Source organism: Camelus ferus, chromosome 15 (assembly GCF_009834535.1).
Source record: "Camelus ferus isolate YT-003-E chromosome 15, BCGSAC_Cfer_1.0, whole genome shotgun sequence".
NCBI lineage: Eukaryota > Metazoa > Chordata > Mammalia > Artiodactyla > Camelidae > Camelus > Camelus ferus.
The window spans coordinates 53,643,829-53,664,098 of record NC_045710.1 but is presented as its reverse complement, the minus strand read 5'-3'; the positions used below and the strand labels follow the sequence as shown (position 1 = coordinate 53,664,098).

Genomic DNA, 20,270 nt, shown 5'->3' with positions numbered 1-20,270 from the left:
ATACTAAAAAGCAAAATGCATCATGAAAACGCTAAATTTGTCTGCCTTCTTACTTCCATGTCCTTCCAGTGTCTGGTGTATACCCTCCATCGCCCTCAGGATAAAGGGGAACCACTGTTACGGTGTCTGGGGCATCTGGCTGCAGATTCCTATGAACGGCATCATTGGTGTTCACAGGGATTGGCACCTAAAAATTTTAATAAAATGTAAAGTACTTGATTTGAAAACCTTGTACAAGAAATAATACTTTGAACAATCACTCAAAATATTAACTTAAGACCAAGAAGCAGGTTCCGTAGTATTGGGACCTAAGGATGTGCCCCCATACGAACTGTTCTAAGAGTTGATGAAGGCCTCTCTGCACACAGCCAGCTCCTTCTTGAAAAGCCCCTGGAATGATTTGATCCCCCAGCCCTAGTCCCCCAAAAGTCCCCATCACCCAGGCTCTGAGGCCCCAACCGACTACCCTCCGTCGAAGTTCTATAGAAGGAACATGCACTCCTTCAGCACTACGGTACACTAATTAACTCTTGATCTCCACTTTGCAATCTACAGCTGAAACTAACACACTTTTCCCTACAGGAAATAGTGACCAGTTCCTACAGACCACCTGCTGTGGGTGCATAAAAGAGCTTGAACTGGTGAGGATTTCACTCTGTGTGCTCCCAGCGAACGTGCAAAGTGCTGGTGGAAGGGTCATACACTGAGGTTCCTCGCAGTATTCAAAGGTTCTGAAATGCACAGAAAGCACATCACGTGTGACTCTAATAACCCAGCACACACGAAGCCCAGGTTTACTGATGAGTCCAGGGAACCCTAGAACACAGGATCCCTTTAGTAGGCACCCCACAAATACCTGTTGAAGTACTGAATAAAGGAAAAAAGGTCTGTGATTATCGGGTACATGTCTCATCCCTCCACAAGGTACTGTGGCCTCAGAGCATAGTTTGTTTGTCTGTGTTATCCTAGAAGGTAATAAACACCTTTCTCCAAGACCAGAGACAGATAACTCCAGTAAGGATATTAAAAACAATTTAGATCTTTGGGGGAGGGTACAGCTCATGGGTAGAGTGTATGCTTAGTGTGCACAAGGTCCTGGGTTCAATCCCCAGTACCTCCATTAAAAAATAAATAAAACCTAATTACCCTCCATCCCCAACAGAGACCAAAAATAAAAAAAAAAAGAGTATTAATTAGCATGCATCTTAAAAGGTTAGCAAAATTCTGTGTCACCCCAGTGTTTCCAGTGGAAGATGTGATTCCATCCCCATGATGGTTTACTTAAAAAGCCACAGGAGTCCAGATTCACTTACTGGTCTCGCCTCTTCCCGTCATCAAGCTCCTTCCACATCAGGATACAGGGAGGACAGGGTGATGGTGTAAGGAGTGTCAGGCTTCAGCTTCTGCAGGACCACACTGTTCTGCTGTCCGCCTATTCTGGTCTGGAATAAAACAGGGATTAAGTGTCAGCTTTGCTCCCTCCAGCTCACTCATCTGCTAGGAAAAGCTCTTTCTCTGTTTGAGACCTTTGTCAAGATCTGGAAACATACTCCACCATAAAAGTTTAAAATATACCCTAGGTATCATTTTAAATGTAAACTAGGCCCCTTAAATCATAAACAGGATTTTAAGCCTTAAACTAGTGATCTTAAAAAGATATTTCAACTATCAAGCGGCCAGCACTGCAAAGTTCCATCCAAAACACATCTCACAGATCTCTTCTCCAAAAAGGCATTAGTCCTAAGTGAGCTGCAAAGGACCTTGAAAAGACAGCAAAGGTCTGCATAATAGTAGAGGCCATTCAGTATTATTCTCACCTTTTTACAGATGGTTTTTACTTGCTTTAGAAGCACATTAAAAAAATTCAGCAAAAGATCTAAAGCTTTTTGGTTTCCCCCTCCAAAACTTCTCCACGGCCAGTGTTACCCGTGCAGACTACGTGACAGGACCCCCTGCCAGGCCACAGTCAGGCAGGGCTTCCCAGTCCTCTCCCTGACTCCAGCCTGCTGGTATGAAGAGTTTTCAATATCCTCCAATTACGGAGTTTGAAGGTTTTTGTTTTTTTTTTTAATTCACTGCTTAGGGCCATCTAGCTATCCTGTTGAAAGAAAATTCGGATGCCTTGTTAACAGTCTACGGAATTCAGATGTTTTTGCCATACCAATTAAAATCGCAAGAAAATGGCAGGCTGCCCGCAGCGGGTGCACATGCGGAGGGTTGGATGCACTAGCACAGTCCAGGCGTTTCCCACTGAGCACCGTCCACTCAAAGAGTCAAGAGTTTCAGAGAAAACCTCAGTGGATCACTGGACTCATCCTCACGATGAGCAAGTTGAGCTACAGCAGTGAATTTTGACAACTTTAGTAAATTTGGGAGTTTGAGATTTGCAAATGTTAAAAATAGAATAAAAAACAAATTTTTCTGTATAGCACAGGAAACTATATTCAATAATCTTGTAGTAACCTTTAATGGAAAAGAATATGAAAATGAACATATGTATATATAAGCATGACTGGGACATTATGCTGTACACCAGAAACTGACACATTGTAACTGACCATACTTTAATAAAAAAATAGAAAAAACCAGTGTGTGAGGTTATGAGAGCAAAGCGTCAACATGACATTTTTGTTAGACAATCTGAGAGCATCCACTTAGTAGAACCAGCCTCATAAGGAAGTAGAAGGGTGTGTGCCCACTTCTCCCATCCAACTCTCCAAAATCATTCCAGCACCAGGGAGTCATCAATTTGATTATTTCTTGGACTAGCATTAAAATGCAAATATCACAAAGAATAACAAGTCTCAAGGGATTATCAGCTAACATGCTACACAGGATAAGTTTATGGCTGTCTTCTAATTATGATAAACAGCTGAGAGACAGTAAGAGCGACTCAGAGCAGCAGTTGGAGAGTCAGTATCACCAACAACAGAAATGCCTTAAATCTGGCCTAACAAAGACAAAAGTTCTGTTTCTGCCATTAAAATATTAATCCATCAAATGTGTCTTTTATACACAAGACAGTTGATGACCACTGGTTATTTAGTTTATCATTGATAAGCTATAGGACAGATTCTCAACCCATCTCATACTAAGTTTAGTTCTTTGGAAACTGCAACAGGGCAACTCACAAGTCACATGGGGACAGGAGGGTCTCTGATTCAGCTAAACCCACTTACTGTGCAGTACAGAGACCTGTAACCACTGCCAGCATCCACCTCTGCTAATACCTCGAACATGGTAACAGGTATGACCTACTTGCTGGAGCTCAGCAAGTCAGATGAGTAAAAGGGAAAAACTCACCTCTTTCTCAGCCTAATCCAGGAAATACGGCAGCCCCCAAAACATCAACAAAATGCTAGCCCTCATCAAAAGAGGTATTTGGAGTAAATCAGAAAGCATATCCCTGTTTTTGTTTTTGTTTTGTTTTGTTTTTACTCTACGTGCCTGCCATGACTCTTAATAAAGTATCACTAGAGAAACAAGCAAGTGGATGAATTGAAGACTCACAGGTGCTGTCAGGTTGCTTTTAAGAGCCACAGAACCCCTGCTGCCCTGGGTACCAGTTTCCTTTCCAGGCTGGCCACCATGCCTCACTCTCAGAGGCTGTGCAGCGATGGCCCCACATCCTTCAGATTTACTTCCTAAACTTCCCTCAAAGGCAGGTACCATTCTTGGCTCCAAAGAAATGCCACGTTCCTCACCGGGAAACTTACTCCTGAGAGAGGGATGGGGTCCTGACTTCCTGAGCCCACTAAGAGCCCACCTCCAAGCAGAGAGTGGGCCCACCACAGCCAGATCCTATAAGTGGGCCAGGCTGGCTCTCCAGAGAAATCACTGTGCAGCTGTCCTGGGAGGCCAGATGGCACAGGCCACAGAAGTTGTCCTAATCAGACTGGTGAGCTCAACTCCTTGGAGACCCTCCAAGAAAGACAGAGCCTTCAAGAACATACACAGTCCACCCAAGCAGGGGAAACCATCAGCACCGAGTCTGGAGACGTGTTCCCTGAGAGTCACCTAACTGAAGCCCCTCGTGGGAAGTGTGGGAACAGCCAGAAATAGGCTGAGAGTGAGGGACCCCTCGAGGGACTGCCTGACCGACTCTCTTATCACAGGTGAGGCCAGCGCACAGACCACACAGAAAAAAGAGCTGGCTTTGCACGTGGACTCCCACTGCCTTTCCCGGGAAAGCAACACCGACTCAAACCTGTTGTTTGCAGCTGGTGTTAAGCCCTGGAAGGGGCACATGCAGTAAACGCAACAGCCCTTCTAACAGCAGGTGCAGGAGATAAAGAGGAGTCTGCAGCCCTGCACCCCCACCATCCACCCCGAGGCCCACAGCTTAGCTCCCAGAAACCAGAGCGTTTGTCGTGAATAAACATGAAATCACCCAGAACAGGCTTTGTGACCAAAGACAACAGCACCTACTTGAAAAGTTGGCGATCAGCTGGAAAGATAGTTATTGAATAAAAATGACTTATATGTAAACCTGTGGTTGATCAGAATGATTCTTAACCAGAGAATACTTTGCCTGCTAACTTCGTATTTGGTGGCCCCCGTAATTCTTTTATAACCGACGTGTAGCAAGGGTTGAAATATGACTTCCATCTGGCCAAAATGATGAATCAGTTACTTTTATTGTGTCCAGTGAATGACTATGGCATATCCATTCCAAGGGTCAATAAATAACACGTTTGATTAATTTCCCTTTAAAAATCTATGATCAACGTGTATATCATTCAGCTCCTTGAGTAACCAAGAAACCGTGAAGCTTTTCCTCAAATAGAAAAGGATTACAGCATTTCTTCAATTTCATCATGCAGGCACAGGATGAGAGACACTCTGTCAAAACCACAGAAAACAAATCCTCTAACAAAATTTAAAATTTGAGAATTTAGTTTCAGAACTGGTTGGATTCTGGGTGTTCAGAATCCTGTGTGACTCAAATTTGGCAAAGTTCTTTTTTCCTTTTAATATTTCATGTGATATTTCCACCAACTTCGAAAATGAAGTAGACAAAAATAAGAGAAGCAACAGATTGCCGTAGGAAGACATTTACATCGCCGGGAAGAAATCATGCAAAGTAATCTGAACTGCATAAAAATACACTTTGTTATTAATTCATTTACAACTCAGGAAACCCAAAGCTCACAAAAACATTGCTAAATAAACCCGTGTTTATTTCTGTCTCCAGCAGCACCACTTAGGGCAGCTATACTGTAAGTGCAAAGCTCTTTGGAAGGAAAGGGAGAAAATGATTAACAGCATTGAAAGTTGACTTAGACGTCATATTTCAGAAAGTATCTTTGTGGTGAGAAACCTCCAATTATGTCATCGCTTTGTATGATCTGATAAAGAATTCACTGTGATCTTAAAGCTAACCCTGATCACTGGGATAATTTATTCAACACTTATGGGCTTCTTAACCAAGAGCAGAGGAAATTAGTGAGGGGAGGCCACAAGGGGGCAGGAGGGGCTCATAGACACAAAGCAGCCTCCCTTGACAGGAGCTCCGGGAGAATAAAGGCAGGCTCCCACTTGTGGAACTCCTGACCTGGGACGGACCGAGGTGGTGGGGGAAAGGGGCAGTATGCTCCAGGATGGGAGTGTTTCATGCTGTTCCTGTTCAGTGGGTCCACAGACCTCCCAGCCCAGATGTGCCTGGGCAGAGTACTCCCCACAGCCTGCTGGTCATGTTGCCAGATGTGGGGTGAAAAATATTCTAAGTCGTTCCCTTCCAAGCCATGAGAAAGTCACACAGTCTAGAATTACTATCAGAGTCACATCTGTTGAGTCACCCAGCTGCCTGCACCAATTTGACTACTGGAAATTCCTGATTAATGACATTTTTTTAAACACCAGAGCAAAAACTTGACCTGCCCCAAATGACCATTTTTTCTTATTTCACCATCTTTTTGCTTTGGTTACCTATTACTTTCTGCAAAGAACATACAGGAAGTAAAATGAAAATGGTGATTTAATGTACATTAACCTCAAACCCGAATGCTGTTCCTTCCAAGGTGTGGGAAAGGGGAAAGGATTCTGTGGTGTTAGCTTTGAGGGAGTGAAAGACTCCTTTTTGGACGGGGCTCTTGGGCTCCTTCAGGCCCTGCTGAGACGCCGGGGGATTTTTTAATAACTAATACAATTACTTCACATCTGCAACTAAGAGTCTTCTTGAAGTCACAGATTACCAGGCCTGTGAGTTCCAATCAGATACACTGTCCACCAAGAGGCACAGTTACTGTGAGCAAAGCCCCAAGAACCCCCGGGCTGAGGCCCCTCGGGAAAGCCTTGTTTGAAGTCCTCCTCTGATGACAGAAAAAGCAGGTGCGCTTTACATTTCCGGCTCCAAAACCACCCACAGCCTGCACTGGCAGCATTAATCACAGAAAAGAATCCCTGATGATCACTTTATTTTTACTCCATAGGAGCCAGGTAAGTCCTGAATCTGGAGACCTGCCAAGTAGCCATTCATGGGGGAAGCAACACACAGGTGGCCAGAACACTTTCCGGAGGAGAGAGAGCACCTAGGGAGCCGCTCTTAAGTTTCCGACACAGGTCGCCCCCTGGGGCTGGTTCTAGCCCCTCTCCCTCTGCAAACCCACCGGCCCGGGGCTCTGTGCCCTGCCGCCCCTCTCCACCCTCGACTCTTTCCCTGGCCCCCCACCGGATCACGTGCACCCCACTCCACGTCTCTCCATGCAGCACGTTCAACGGGATGGGGGTGCCAGGAACCGGGCACCCACCTGACCCAGCAGGGGCCCATCATGCCTGCCGCCCCCACCGCTCACTGGGAAGACTGTAATAATTACAACTTTCAGCTACCCTTAGCCAACCAGCCCAGAACAGCAACAACCGCTGCTGCCAGGGGAGGCTCCTTACAGAATCCTGAGCCTCGCTCAGGAACTGCCCCTAAAAAGCCTCCGTGCTCCCCTTCCACTTGGAGAGCCCATGGCCACATTCCCGGGGCAGTCTGTCAGCCCCCTGGTCGCCGCGGACGTCGCACAAGGCATGAGTGGCTCCTCCAGCCTCCCCGCTGCGCCCCGCGCCCCTTTCGCGCAGCCCAGGCTCCCGGCGCCTTCCATCCATTCCCAAGAGTGATTGTCTACCGGTCCCTGCTGGGCGGGGAGAGAGGGTGCAGTTTGCTGCAGCCCCCATCCCCTCGCGGTACCTAGCCTGAGCAGGCTGCGCAGCCCCTCCCTCGGCAGCCAGCGCCCCATCCCGGGTTTCCTCGGGTCCCCCAGCTGGTGGGGACCAGCGGAGAAAGTCACCTCTTTGTGAAGCCCCACTTGGTGCTCGCTCCCGCACCCCTGGGAGCCTCGTGAGCCAGGGCCCCGCGCAAGGCTGCCACGGGTCCCCCCCCCCCCGGCCACCAGCCGCCCTAGCGGCGCCCCAGCTGTCCTTTTCGCCGCGCAGCCCTCGCCCCCACCTCCAAAACCCCAATGGCTCCCGCGTCCCCCACCGGGTCCTAGTGCAGCTTTGGGCCGGCGGCTCGCACGTTCTTCAGTGTAGACATTCTTGGGCGCTCCAGTTCAGCAGATGCCCAGGGACATGGCCTGACCGCACATCAGCCAGCCAGCCGAGGGATCCTCGCCGCTGCCGCAGCTCTGACCCGCTGGAGCGCCTTGCACGATCGAGCTTTATGGATGGCGCCTGCGCACTGGGCGCCCGGGAGGCACCACCCACGGCACACAGATGGGAAGGCCAGCACGAGACATCTGCAGACGGGCGGGGCTCGCACCTGGGGAGCGGGGCCAGGCTTCAGATCCTTTATTCTGGCACACGCATTCACGGGCATAGGCAATATACTCTCACACATAAATCCTGGCAATGTATTTTTAAACCAGCTCCTGGAGTAACTGAAATAAAAGCAAAAATAAAGAAATGGGATCTAATTAAACTTAAAAACTTTTTTGCACAGATAAGGATACCATCAACAAAATGAAAAGACAACCTACAGAATGGGAGAAAATACTTGCAAATGATGCGACCAAAAAGGGACTAATTTCCAAAATATAGAAACAGCTCACAGACCTCTTAATATCAAAAAAATAGCGACTCAATCTAAAAATAGGCACAAGACCTAAACAAGCAATTCACCAAAGAACACATACAAATGACCAATAGGTACATGAATTAGCTCAACATCACTAATGGTCAGAGAAATGTAGATCAAAACTACAACGAGATATCACCTCACACCAGCCAGAATGGCCATCTTTATAATGTCTACAAATGATAGATGCTGGAGAGGGTGTAGAAAAAAGGAAAACCTCTACACTGTTGGTGGGTGTGTAGACTGGTGCAGCCACTATGGAGGTTCCATGTGATCCAGCAATTCCACTCATGGGCAAATACCCAGAGAAAAGTAAAATTCAAAAACACATATGTACCCCAGTGTTCACAGCAGCACTATTTACAATAGCCAAGATGTGGAAACAACCCAAATGTCCATCAACAGATGACTGGATAAAGAAGTTGTGAGACTATATACATATATATATACACACACACATACACATATATAAATACATACATACACACACACGATGGAATACTACTCAACCATAAAAAAGAATAAAATAATGCCATTTGAAGCAACATGGATGAACCTGGAGATCATCATTCTAACTGAAGTGGGCCAGAAAGAGAAAGAAAAATGCCATATATCACTTATATGTGAAATCTAAAAAATAAAAAAGGGGGGGGAGACACAAATGAACTACTTATTATTTATAACTTTAATGACTGACTTCTTGAGTATGTGTAAGCATATTTGACTGTCCTTTATGATCAGATTACTGCATTTTATTGATTCTCATTTTGTGGTTGGCTTTATTCCTTTGATAACTATGTAAGTTTAAAAAGCTAAAGCTCTAATCTGTTCTTAGAGACAACAATCAGCACATATACATAAACTAACAAAATATGTGCAGTATATTGTATATATGTATTTACATGCAATATATTGTCACAATTCTACCTAATAAAACTGAAAAAAAAGATCTTTTTTGTTTTTTTGTTTTTTGGGAGGGGGAGGTAATTAGGTTTATCTATTTTACTTTAATGGAGGTACTGGGGATTGAACCCAGGACCTCATGCATGCTAATAAGCACGTGCTCTACCACTGAGCATAGAACTGAATTCCTGAGAACAGTGAAACAAGAGAGGCACACCTGGTAACAGCCTGAACTTAGTGCCAGGAGGCAGTTTCCAAGCCACAGCACAGAGAAGTGGAAACTCAGAGGACAGCAGTCACAGAGTTGAAGGGTAGAGATCAACATTCACGGAGGCCAAGACAGCTAGATTTGGCAGTGCAGCGCCCCTGGGAGGAGGGGGCAGCACAGAGGTCCCCTAGAGTCAGGATGAATTCTGATCCATGTTAAGAGGAGACTATCTAAATTTCGGGAAAGCAACAAGTTTATACTATACAGCAGAGAACTTTCTTCAGTATCTTGTAGTAACTTATGGTGAAAAAATATGAAAACAAATACATGTATGTTCCTATATGACTGAAGCATTGTGCTGTACACCAGAAATTGGCACAACACTGTAAACTGACTATGTACTTCAATAAAAATATATTTAAAAAAATAAAGCTGGGGAGACAAGCACCAGAGAACACTTGGTTTAAGAAGCCCAGAGCTCACACAGGGCCAGGACAAGTTCATGGCTCCACCAGCAAGAGTGGAAATGATTCCTAACACACACGGCAGCAGACACAATCCTCAGAAGATCACCACCTTAATAATGGAGCTAAATCATCTCTAAACTAACAGCTGTCCTGGACCCACCCTAACAAAGCCTAAAAACTAGCTACAAAATGATACAACTAAGTCCCAGTAACTTAACCACATGCCAGAACAAAGTCCAGCACTATTTTAAGGAGTACAACAAAATCTAGCACCCAACAATGTATGTCTGATATCCAAGCAAAAATCATCAGGCAGGCAAAGGAAGAAGAAATTATGAAATTATGACCCATAACCAGCAGAAAAAGCAATCAACAGAAACAGACTCAGACAAGAGATAATGGAATTAGCAGACAAGAGCATTAAACAATATTATACTGGTATAGCTTCTTAGGGAAAAGTTTGGCGACTCCTTAAAAGGTTAAACACAGGGTTATCGTACGACCCAGCAACTCCACTCCTAGGTACATACCCAAGAGAAATGAAAAGTTATGTCCACACAAAGGCCTGTACACAAGTGTTCACAGCAGCATCATTCATAACAGCCAAAAAGGAGAAACAATCCAAATGTCCACCAACTGATGAAATGAGTAAAATGTAGTATATCCATACAGTGGAGTATTATTCACCAATAAAAAGGGATGAAGTACTGAGCATGCTACAGTGTGGATGAACCTTGAAACCACTATGCTAAGTGGAGGAAAAAAAGCAGTCACAAAAGAGCACATATGATTCCATTTATATGAGGTGTCCTAAGGAATCAAATCTGTAGAGACAGAAAGAAGATTAGTGGTTGCCTGGGCTGGAGAGGAGGACAGAATGGGGAGTGACTGCTAATGGGGACAGAGTTTCTCTGAGGGGTGATGAAAATAATCTAAAATTTAAATTGTGGGTGTGGTTGAACAACTCTGTTACTAAAAGACATTGACTTATACACTTTAAGTGAGTAAATTATATACCTGTATGATTAGGTCTCAACAAAGCTATTATGAAGTTATTATAAATATATTCCATGTAGTAAGAAGGTAAAGCAAAAGGAAGCAGAGAAATGGTAGATACAAAGTAAACAAATCCAGCTGCACTTCCAGCAAAGGAAAGTACAAGATTAGAAATTAAAAATACACAGGTTAATAGCAGAATAGACATTGCAGAAGATCAGGAAATTTTAAGAAAACAACAATAAAAACTGTCCAATATGAAGCACAGAGAGACCAAGAAAGACTGAAACATAAATTAACAAAGTATCAGCGACTGGTGGGACAATATTCAGTTGAATAACACACATGTCATTGGGGTCAAAAATAGGAGAGAGGGAGAGGATAGGAGAAATAATGTTTAAGTAATGGCTAAATTTTTGCAAGATGATAAAAACCATAATCCCACAGATTCAAGAAAACTTAACAAATCCTAAACAGAATAAATATAAAGAAAAACCACATGAAGGTACATCACATCAAAATTAGTGATAAAGAAATGAATTTAAAAGTCAGAGAAAAAAAAGACACTAAAAAGAACACAGACTGACAGAATGAGAGCAAACTGCTTTTCAGAAACGACGTATGACAGGAGACAATGGAGGGGCGTCCTTAACACGGGAGGGGAAGGCTAGCATCCTAGAACTCCATTCCAAGTACAAGTGAAGGTGATGTAATACCAGACAAACACAAGCTTAGAGGATTCACTGCCAGCAGGGCTGCACTGTGAGACATGTTAAAAGAAAGTTCATCAAGTGAAAAGACAATGACACCACCTAGACGGACGTGTGAATTTAAAGGAATTGGTGAGCTGGACAGTATCGATACTAGAGTAAATAAATAAAGATTTTTTCTCACTTTTAATATTTTTAAAAGATAATGATGATTTAAAGCACACTAACAATAATGTATTGTGGGGGATCATAACATATGAAGAAGTAAAGGCGGACTAAATATGGAGGGAGAAATGTAAGTTTATTGTTTCAAGGACCATACACTCTATGTAAAATGGTGTATTATCTAAACATCGGCTATAATCGGTTAACGATGTGCAAAGTCTAGAGCAACCGTTGTAAAACAACAGAGGCAGAGCTCATAAGCCAGGAGTGGAGATAAAAGGGGTTCATTTAAACAGTAACAACAACTTAACTCAAAAGAGGGCAAGGTAAGAGGGGAAAGGACACAAAGAACACACAGGACAAACAGAAAACTAGTCACACTAAGGGCAGCTTGAAATCCAAACAAATCATAATTGTATTATATAAAATGGTCTTTTTTAAAAAAAAATCTCCAAATAAAAGGCAGAGATGGGCAGACTGGATCAAACAGCATCAACAACAACAAAAACAAGACCAAACACTCCATGCTGTCTACACACATACAGACACAGATTCAACAGAGAGACAGGTTAAAAGTACAAGGAAGGAAAAAAGACATCCCACAAAAACACTACTCAAAAGAAAGCTGGGATAACTACACTAATATCAGCTCAAAAAACACTGAGGATGGAGAGAGACATTCCACACTAACAAAGGACTCAACGGACCAAGAGGACAGGACAACCTTAAATGTCTGTTAGTAGTGAACTTCAAAATACAGGAAGCAAAAACAGAACAGAAGAGACAAATCCACAATTACAGCTGGACAGCTCAACATTTGTTTCACAATAATTGACAGAACAAGAGGTCACAAAATGAAGCTGACCACCTTGATCTAACGGGCATTGACGGAACACACTACCCAAACCAGCATATGAACATTCTTTTCACGTATACTTAAAACATTCACCACAACAGATCATGTTCTAGGCCATAAAACAACTCAATAAATTTAAAGAGAACTGAAATCATACCAAGTTGTTTCTCTGACCACAAAAGGATTAAGTTAAAACAATAACTGGTAAGTCCTCCAAATACTTGGAAACTAAATAATTCACTTCTAAATAAACTCTGAAGGTCAAAGAAGAAATCACAAGATAAAAAAAAAAGGATTTTCAACAGAATGTTAAAAAAAAAAAAAACAACAGCATTATATGTAGCTAAAACAGTTGTCTGCAGGAAATTTCTTTTTTAATGTTTATATTAGGAAAGAAGAAAAGCCTCAAATAAATGACTGAAGCTTCCATCTTAAGTTATCAGGAGAGGAGCAAATTAAACCCACAATAATCAGAAAGAAATGATAAAGAGTAGAAATTATGGAACTAAAAACATAAAAGTAATAGGGAAAAATCAGTGGTACCAAACATTAATTTTTTAAGGAATCAGTAACATCATATGGCTCTAGCCAGACTAATAAAGAAAAAAAGAAATGACAAATTATCAACATTAGGAATAAAAACAAAAACACTACAGATCATACATGTATTAAAAAGAGAATAATAAAACACATTTACTGCTCACAAACTTTTGACAACTTAGAGGAAATGGACAAATTTCTGGAAAGACCCAAAATATCAAAACTCACTCAAGAAAAAATAAAAAAGCCAGTAACAGACAGCACTCTGTCTATCAAACGAATTAAATAAGTAGTTAAAAGCTTCGCAAAGAAACTCCAGGCTCTGAATTCACTGCTGAATTTCACCAAATCTCTGAGAAAGAATACAAATCCTACCAGAAAGCAGGAAAGGGAACAATTTCCAATTCATTTTATGAGACAACTACTATTCTAATACCAAAATCAGACAAAGATTTTACTTTAAGAATGCAAGGTTGTAAGTTTAACACTGAAAATCAATCAATGCATTTCATATTAAAAGAAAAACCATAGGATCCTATCAATAAATGTGGAAAAAGCATGAGATAAAATTCAATATCTAATCATGACTTTAAAAAAGAAAAAATTTAACAAACTAGGATTAAGAGGAATTTCCTCAACGAAATAAAGGGCACACATGAAAAACTGACGCCTAACTTCATACTTAACAGTGAAAGAGTGAATGTTTGCCCTTAACACTGAGAACATAGCAAGGACTTCCCACTACTTCTATTCAAAATGGACTAGAGATCCTGGCCAGTGAAAAAAAGCAAATAAGTAAGTAAATAAATAAATAAGTAAATAAATATTTATATATATATATACACACACATACACACACATAATCATATATATGAATAAAAGATGTAAAACTTTCTTCATTCACAAATATGATCAAAATAGAAAATCTAAGAAAACTACAAAAAATGGTATTAGAACTAATATGCGAATTTAGCAAAGCTGCGAGAAGGTCAGTGTATAAAAATCAACTATACTCCTATATGTCAGACATGAACAGCTGGAAGCTGTAATTTTGAAAATATCATTTGCAATGGCATGAAAATATTAACTACTCAGGAATAAATTCTACAGATACAATGTGAAAGAGCTCTACTCTGAAACGTATAAAATAACGCTGGAAGAAATTGAAGACTAGACCTAGAATAGTTCAAACAACTTTGGAAAAAAAACTAAGTTGGAAGACTTATACTGTTTGATTCCAAGACTTACTATAAACCTAAAGTAATAAACAGTATGGTATTGGTAAAAAAAAAAAAAAAAAAAAGATATGTCCATCAATGTAACAGGAAAAAATGTCCAGAGATATGCTATGTCAAGATAGATCAATGAATAAATTAACATACTAAAGTTTCTAGGTGAATGAATTGTGGACATCCCCCTCAAATGAGCATGTCCATTCCCACCCACCATGTTTTCCTACGAACAACCCCAGGCTCCTGTCTTGCTTCTAAGCCCTCACTGAAACAAAACCTTTTGGAACAGGATGTGAGGATTCACACTTCATTTTTGGGCAAAGGCTCAAGACAGTAACGTCTAAAAATAGTCTTACTTACTCAGTTTAATAACTATAAACCATTGCTTTACTGAATGTGAATTACGCTAGGCCAATCTGAAAAACATTAAAGAACTAAGCTCCTAAAACCAATACCACAGAAATACAAAATATCGTAACAGAATACTGTGAACAACTATATGGAAACAAACTGGACAACCTAGAAGAAATGGACAAGTTTCTTAAAACATACAGTTCACCAAGACTGAATAAGAAACAGACCACTTGAATAGACCAATCACTAGAAATGAAAGAGAATTAGCAGTAATTAGCAATTAGCAAAAACCTCCCCGCAAACAAAAGTCCAAGACCAGATGGCTTCACTCAGAAATTCTATGAAACATACAAAGAACTTACACGGATCCCTCTCTAACTCAAAAAAGACTGAAAAGGAATGAGTACTCCTAAACTCATTCTATGAAGCCACCATTACCCTGATACCAAAATCAAAGACACTACCAAAAACTAAAATTACAGGCCACTATCACTGATGAACAGACATGTAAAAATCCTCAACAAAATATTAGCAAACAGAATCGATCAACACATAAATCATACACCGTGATCAAGCTGCATTCATCCCCAGGGACACAAGGATGGTTCAAAATACACAAATCAATCAATGTGACATACCACAGCCACAAAATAAAGCACAAAAACCACATAGTTATCTCAATAGATGCAGAAAAAGCATGACAAAATTCAGCCATTTATGATAAAAACTCCTAACAAACTGGGCATACAGAGAACATATTTCAACATAATAAAGCTATTTATGAAAAACCTACAGTCAGCACAATACTCAACAATGAAAAGCTGAAAACTATTCCACTAAAATCTGTAACAAGATAAGGAGGCCCACTTTAACCACTTCTATTCAACATGGTCCTGGAAGTCCTAGCCACAGCAATCAAGCAAGAAAAAGAAATGAAAGAGATCCAAACTGGAAGAGAAGAGGTATAACTGTCATTACATGTGGATGACATACAATATATTCCGAACCATGAAACCACCACACACACACAAAATCTAGATATATTAAAGAATTTAGCAAGGCAGCAGCACACAAGATTAACATACACAAATTAGTTACATTTCTTTACAACAATGAATCAACACGAAAAGAAAGTAAAGAAACATTGCCTTTTAAAATTGCTTCCAAAAAATACAATACAGAATAAATGTAACCAAAGATGTGAAAGGATGTATATGTGGAAAACTACAAAACACTGACTAAGGAAATTAAAGACGACTTAGAGAAACGGAAAGATACCCTATGACTTTGTATTAGAAGAATTAATATTGTTAAAATGGCCATACCTGCCTAGGGCTATCTATAGACTGAATGCACATCCCTATCAAATCGCCCAGGACAATTTTCACAGAACTAGAACAAATCATCCTAAAATTTATATGGAATCACAAAAGACCCAGAATTACCAAAGCATTACTCAAGAAAAAGAACAAAGCTGGAGGAATAACCCTCCCAGACTTCAGACAGTACTACAGACTTACAATCCAAACAGCACGCTATTGGTACAAAAACAGACATACGGATCAACAGAACAGAAATGAGAGCCCAGAAACAAATCCACAAACTTTTCGTCAATCAATATTCGACAAAGGAGGCAAGAACATACAATGGAGGGAACAGCCTCTTCAGCAAATGCTGTCGGGAAAACTAGACAGCTGCATGGAAATCAATGAAGTTAGATGACTCCCTCACACCGTACACAAAAATAAATTCAAAATGGCTTAAAGACTTAAACAGAAGAATCTACAAACCTCTTAGAAGAAAACATAGGCAAAACATTATCTCACATAAATCTCAGCAACGTTCTCCTAGGGCAGTCTACAGCAGCAACAGAAAGAAAAGCACAAGTAAACAAACAAATGGGACCTAACTGAACTCACAAGCTTCAGCACAGCAAAGGAAACCATAAGCAAAACAAAAAGACAACCGACTGAATGGGAGAAAATACTTGCAAATGATTCGACTGACACAGGCTTCATTTCCAGACTACATAATCAGATCATACAACTTAATAACCAAAAAACAAACCCAATCCAAAAATGGGCAGAAGACCTGAACACGCATTTCTCCAATGTAGACATACAAATGGCCAACAGGCATATGAAGAAATGCTCAGTATCTCTCATTATCAGATAAATGCAAATCAAAACTACACACCAGTCAGAAAGGCCATCATTCAACAAAAGCCCACAAAGGAGAAATGCTGGAAAGGCTGTGGAGAAAACGGGACCGTCCTACACTGTTGGTGACAATGTAGTTTGGCGTAGCCACTGTGAAAAACAGTTTGGAGATTCTTCCAAAGACTGAAATTAGATTTGCCAAAACATTTTAATCTTGGGGGCAGGCCAATGAGTTCCCAAAAGCCGGGGCCTCATCTGTTATTCCAACCTGGAGGGTCCAGGGAGGGCTGCAGTTGCCAGGCAGGTCCACCTAAGCAGGAGGGCCATGGCCTGAGGGACACTCAGAGGTGCGCCAAGGCCAGTCTGGCGCCCTCCCACCTCCCGAGGCTGCTCCCGCTTTCCCGAACCCACGCGTGAGCGGCGATGAAGACACCGGGGTTCAGTGACTATTAATGCCGGGGGCGATGCACCACGAACCAGGGCGGCGGCCCGGGACCCGCCTCAGGGTCCTAACAGGCCACGTGGCCTGGGCCTCACCTATGCAGCCCAGGCCTCAACCACCGGCTCTCCGACCTGCCGCCCCTACCAGCGCCCCCTTTACCTGCCAGGCGACAGCAGCAGAGGCGAAGGCACGCGGTGGCCCAGACCCCAGGCCGTGTTCCTCCTCTGGCAGCTGGTCCGGGAGCACTGGGCTCCGGCCCAGCTTCCACACGCTCTGAGCGCGCTCCCGCGTCCTCGCGCGAGCGCATCCGCGTGCGCGCCCCTCCCCCTCCCGCTGCTAGCACTGATGCTCGGGCTGGGGCTCCCGCACTATGGGACACTGCGAGTGGGGCCAAGAGGGGCCAAGCCCGGCCATGAGAGGCCAGGCCGTGGGGTGGTGGGGCTGGCCCACCCCGTGGCCCAGGACTGGCCAGCTGGGTTCCCAACCCCAATGCCCCCACCCAGACACCGACAGGGTCCCGGCACCCAATCACAACCACCACAGGCCCCGGGCCAGGCCGCAACCCACAGTCCCATTCCCTCCGCTGGCCGCCACACAACCCCCTCACCCCCGTCACGGCCCCCGCACCCCACCCCGGCCAGGCCTGATTCCTGACCGGATCCCCGAGACAAGGCTCCTTCTCCTCATACTGAGGTCCCCGCCCCCACACTCCGCCCTACTAGGTTCTAAGCTACAGCCCCGGCAAACAAGCTGACACCTCATGCCTCACCCCGGGTCCCCTCACCATCCTGAGACGGTCCCCTCACCCCTCACCCCAGGATTACCCCCACCCCTCAACCGGGTCCCCCTAATCCGAGCGCCCCTCACCCCGGGACGGCCTCCTCACGCTTCAGCCAGATGACTTCCACTCTGACTGGACCCTCACTCCTCAACCTGGCCCCCCTCACCACGGGATCCCCCCTCACAATGAGTGCACCCCTAACCCAAGCTGAACCCTCTCACTCCTCACCCTACCGGGGGTGGGGCAGTCTGCGCTCAGGTCATCATAGTCACAGCCACCAGACAGGGATCCCAAGCAGCGCGGGGACACACAGCCCAGTGTCCGAGGCTCCTCCGGGGCGCCATGGGCGGGGCTGGAGGCTATGCCAGTTCCCACCAGGGCGCCCTGCACCCCTAGCGCCTCTGTGCCCAGGGCCTCATCTGAGCAAGGGGGTCAGGGTGGTCCCGGGCCGCAGGCCACTCGCCACTGGGCCTTGGGTGGGTGATGGCCCAGATGGTGATCCGGACACCGAGGGCGGGAGGCCCTGGGCACAGGGACCTGCCAGGATGAGCGTGCGGCCCAGGGGAGGACAGCAGGTAGTGGTGGCATCCACGCGTGCCCATCCTCCTCTGGCTGGGAGGGCAGATCTTAGGCCAGGGTCTCCTGCAATCTAGGACACCCATAAAACTGGCTTCAAGATTCCACCCTGTTTGACACAACTCCCTCCTAATGACCTCTGTAACCCGAACCAGATGGGGAAAACTTCACCCACATAATTCTGAAATATGCTGACCTTGTCACATAGTACAAAGTAGAGGTCTAGAAAATCTAATTTGAAGTCCTATTTTCCTTTCCTTAAGAGTACGGCAGAGAAAATTCCTTAAACCTTCTGAGGTCACATACTTGTAGCTTCTGCAAATCTGTAACATCTCTCCTCCCTGCCTTTTATTCTACAATAGGTTTGTTCCCTGGGAACTTTCAGTGGCCTCCATTCTCCCAACTTTTTGAGGATGGTCAGCTGGAAGTCCGGCCCCCTGCTTGCATTCTCTGCTGTGGCTGGCAAAGTCATTCCTTCCCCTGTGGTCATCCCCACACAATGGCCTCCATCTTTCTATTCATCAGGAGTCACATGCTTACAGTGTAAGGACAACTAACCACCTAGGACCAGAATTCAATCTCTTGTACCTGAAGACCCTTTGGTCTGCTGCTTCCTCGTTAACATTCGTGCTGTGAGGGACCCCAAATGGATTTGCTTCCTGAAATTATCTTTTCTTTCAGACTAATTTTGATGAGAAAAAAGTCTTGTTTGCAAAATGAAATCAGAGCTTCTATGTTGATGTTTTCATTTAGATTATTCTGCTCTTATTTCTTGCTTTCTGCTTAATTCAGTATTAGGGACAGTCAGGAAAATGTCTTCAGAAATAAACACTGACACAGTCACACCAAAACAGACCAGGAGGCCTTTCACCTGCTGGTGTGTTGTTTCATTCTGCAGAGCACCTGGGCAATTACTAGAATCAGGGAAGTGTGGCCATGAAAATAACTGTTACAGCATTTTTCACTAAGTTATACAGCTTTTACCATATAAAGATGAAATGTTTCAAATATGGACTTCAAGAATTGTAAAGAGCATCAGCTCACCTCTGGCTGCAGAATATGACTTTCCCACTCTCTCTGTGATTCTTCTCCACAGGTCTTACAACACACTTTCCAGAATCTGCCCACATTTCGTCACCCACTTTTGCCCTAGTCTCAGCCTCGTCGTCTCCTGCCAGGACCTCTAAATAATCTCCCGAGTGGTCAGCTTCCCCTCTCACCTCCTCCCTACAGCCCGTGCTTCGTAGAGCTGCTGAAGTGGTCTTCACAGGGTTTGGCCAACTTTTTCTCATAGGACCAGATAAACGGTATTTCAGGCTTTCAGGCCATGTTATCTTTGTTACAACTACTCAACTCTGGTGACATAGTAAGAAAGTATGAAATCAAGCATGAAACTAGCCACTCACTGACCATAGTTTGAGGCACGTGCACAGCTGTGCTCCAATAAATTTTATTAACACAAACTGAGGGTACACCTACTGGGCAGAGTTTGCCAACCCCTGTTTTAAAACTATCAGAACCTGTCACTTGCTGAGGCCCTCGTTCGTCTTCCTGTTCTAGGCAGGATAAAATCTGCACTGCTGGTAAAGGCTTACCTCTCTTGACCTGCTTCTTCACAACCCTAACCAGGCACCCTCCTCCCTGTGTCCCTAACAAGATCTAACTCCTCTAACCCTCCGGCTGTAACTCGCCATGCTGGGCTCTCTCTGTCTCCTGAGACCTGGTCCACTCCCATCAGCACTTGGCTGGGGTATTTTTGGTTTCATTTTTAATCAGTTGGGTTTTAATTCAAGCTCATTTCTGCTGAAAGCTTCTGACTCTC

General features: G+C 43.8%; 1 protein-coding gene across 6 annotated transcripts in view; it reads right to left on the bottom strand.

Annotated features, from left to right (window-relative positions):
• The window catches only part of LOC106729435 (actin, cytoplasmic 1-like), a 79,426-nt gene that overhangs the window by 39,447 nt on the left and 19,709 nt on the right, over positions 1 to 20,270 (bottom strand). For 3 of the 6 annotated variants that reach the window (XM_032497840.1, XM_032497845.1, XM_032497842.1), the window contains exons 2-3: positions 1,314 to 1,442; positions 54 to 187 (exon numbers count right to left, since the gene is read on the bottom strand). The gene's annotated coding sequence lies outside the window, so the exon portion shown is untranslated. Of the gene's footprint in view, positions 1 to 53; positions 188 to 610; positions 732 to 1,313; positions 1,443 to 7,465; positions 7,697 to 7,744; positions 7,833 to 20,270 lie in introns of those variants that run through there. The other 3 variants (XM_032497844.1, XM_032497843.1, XM_032497841.1) reach the window with 3 other exon arrangements.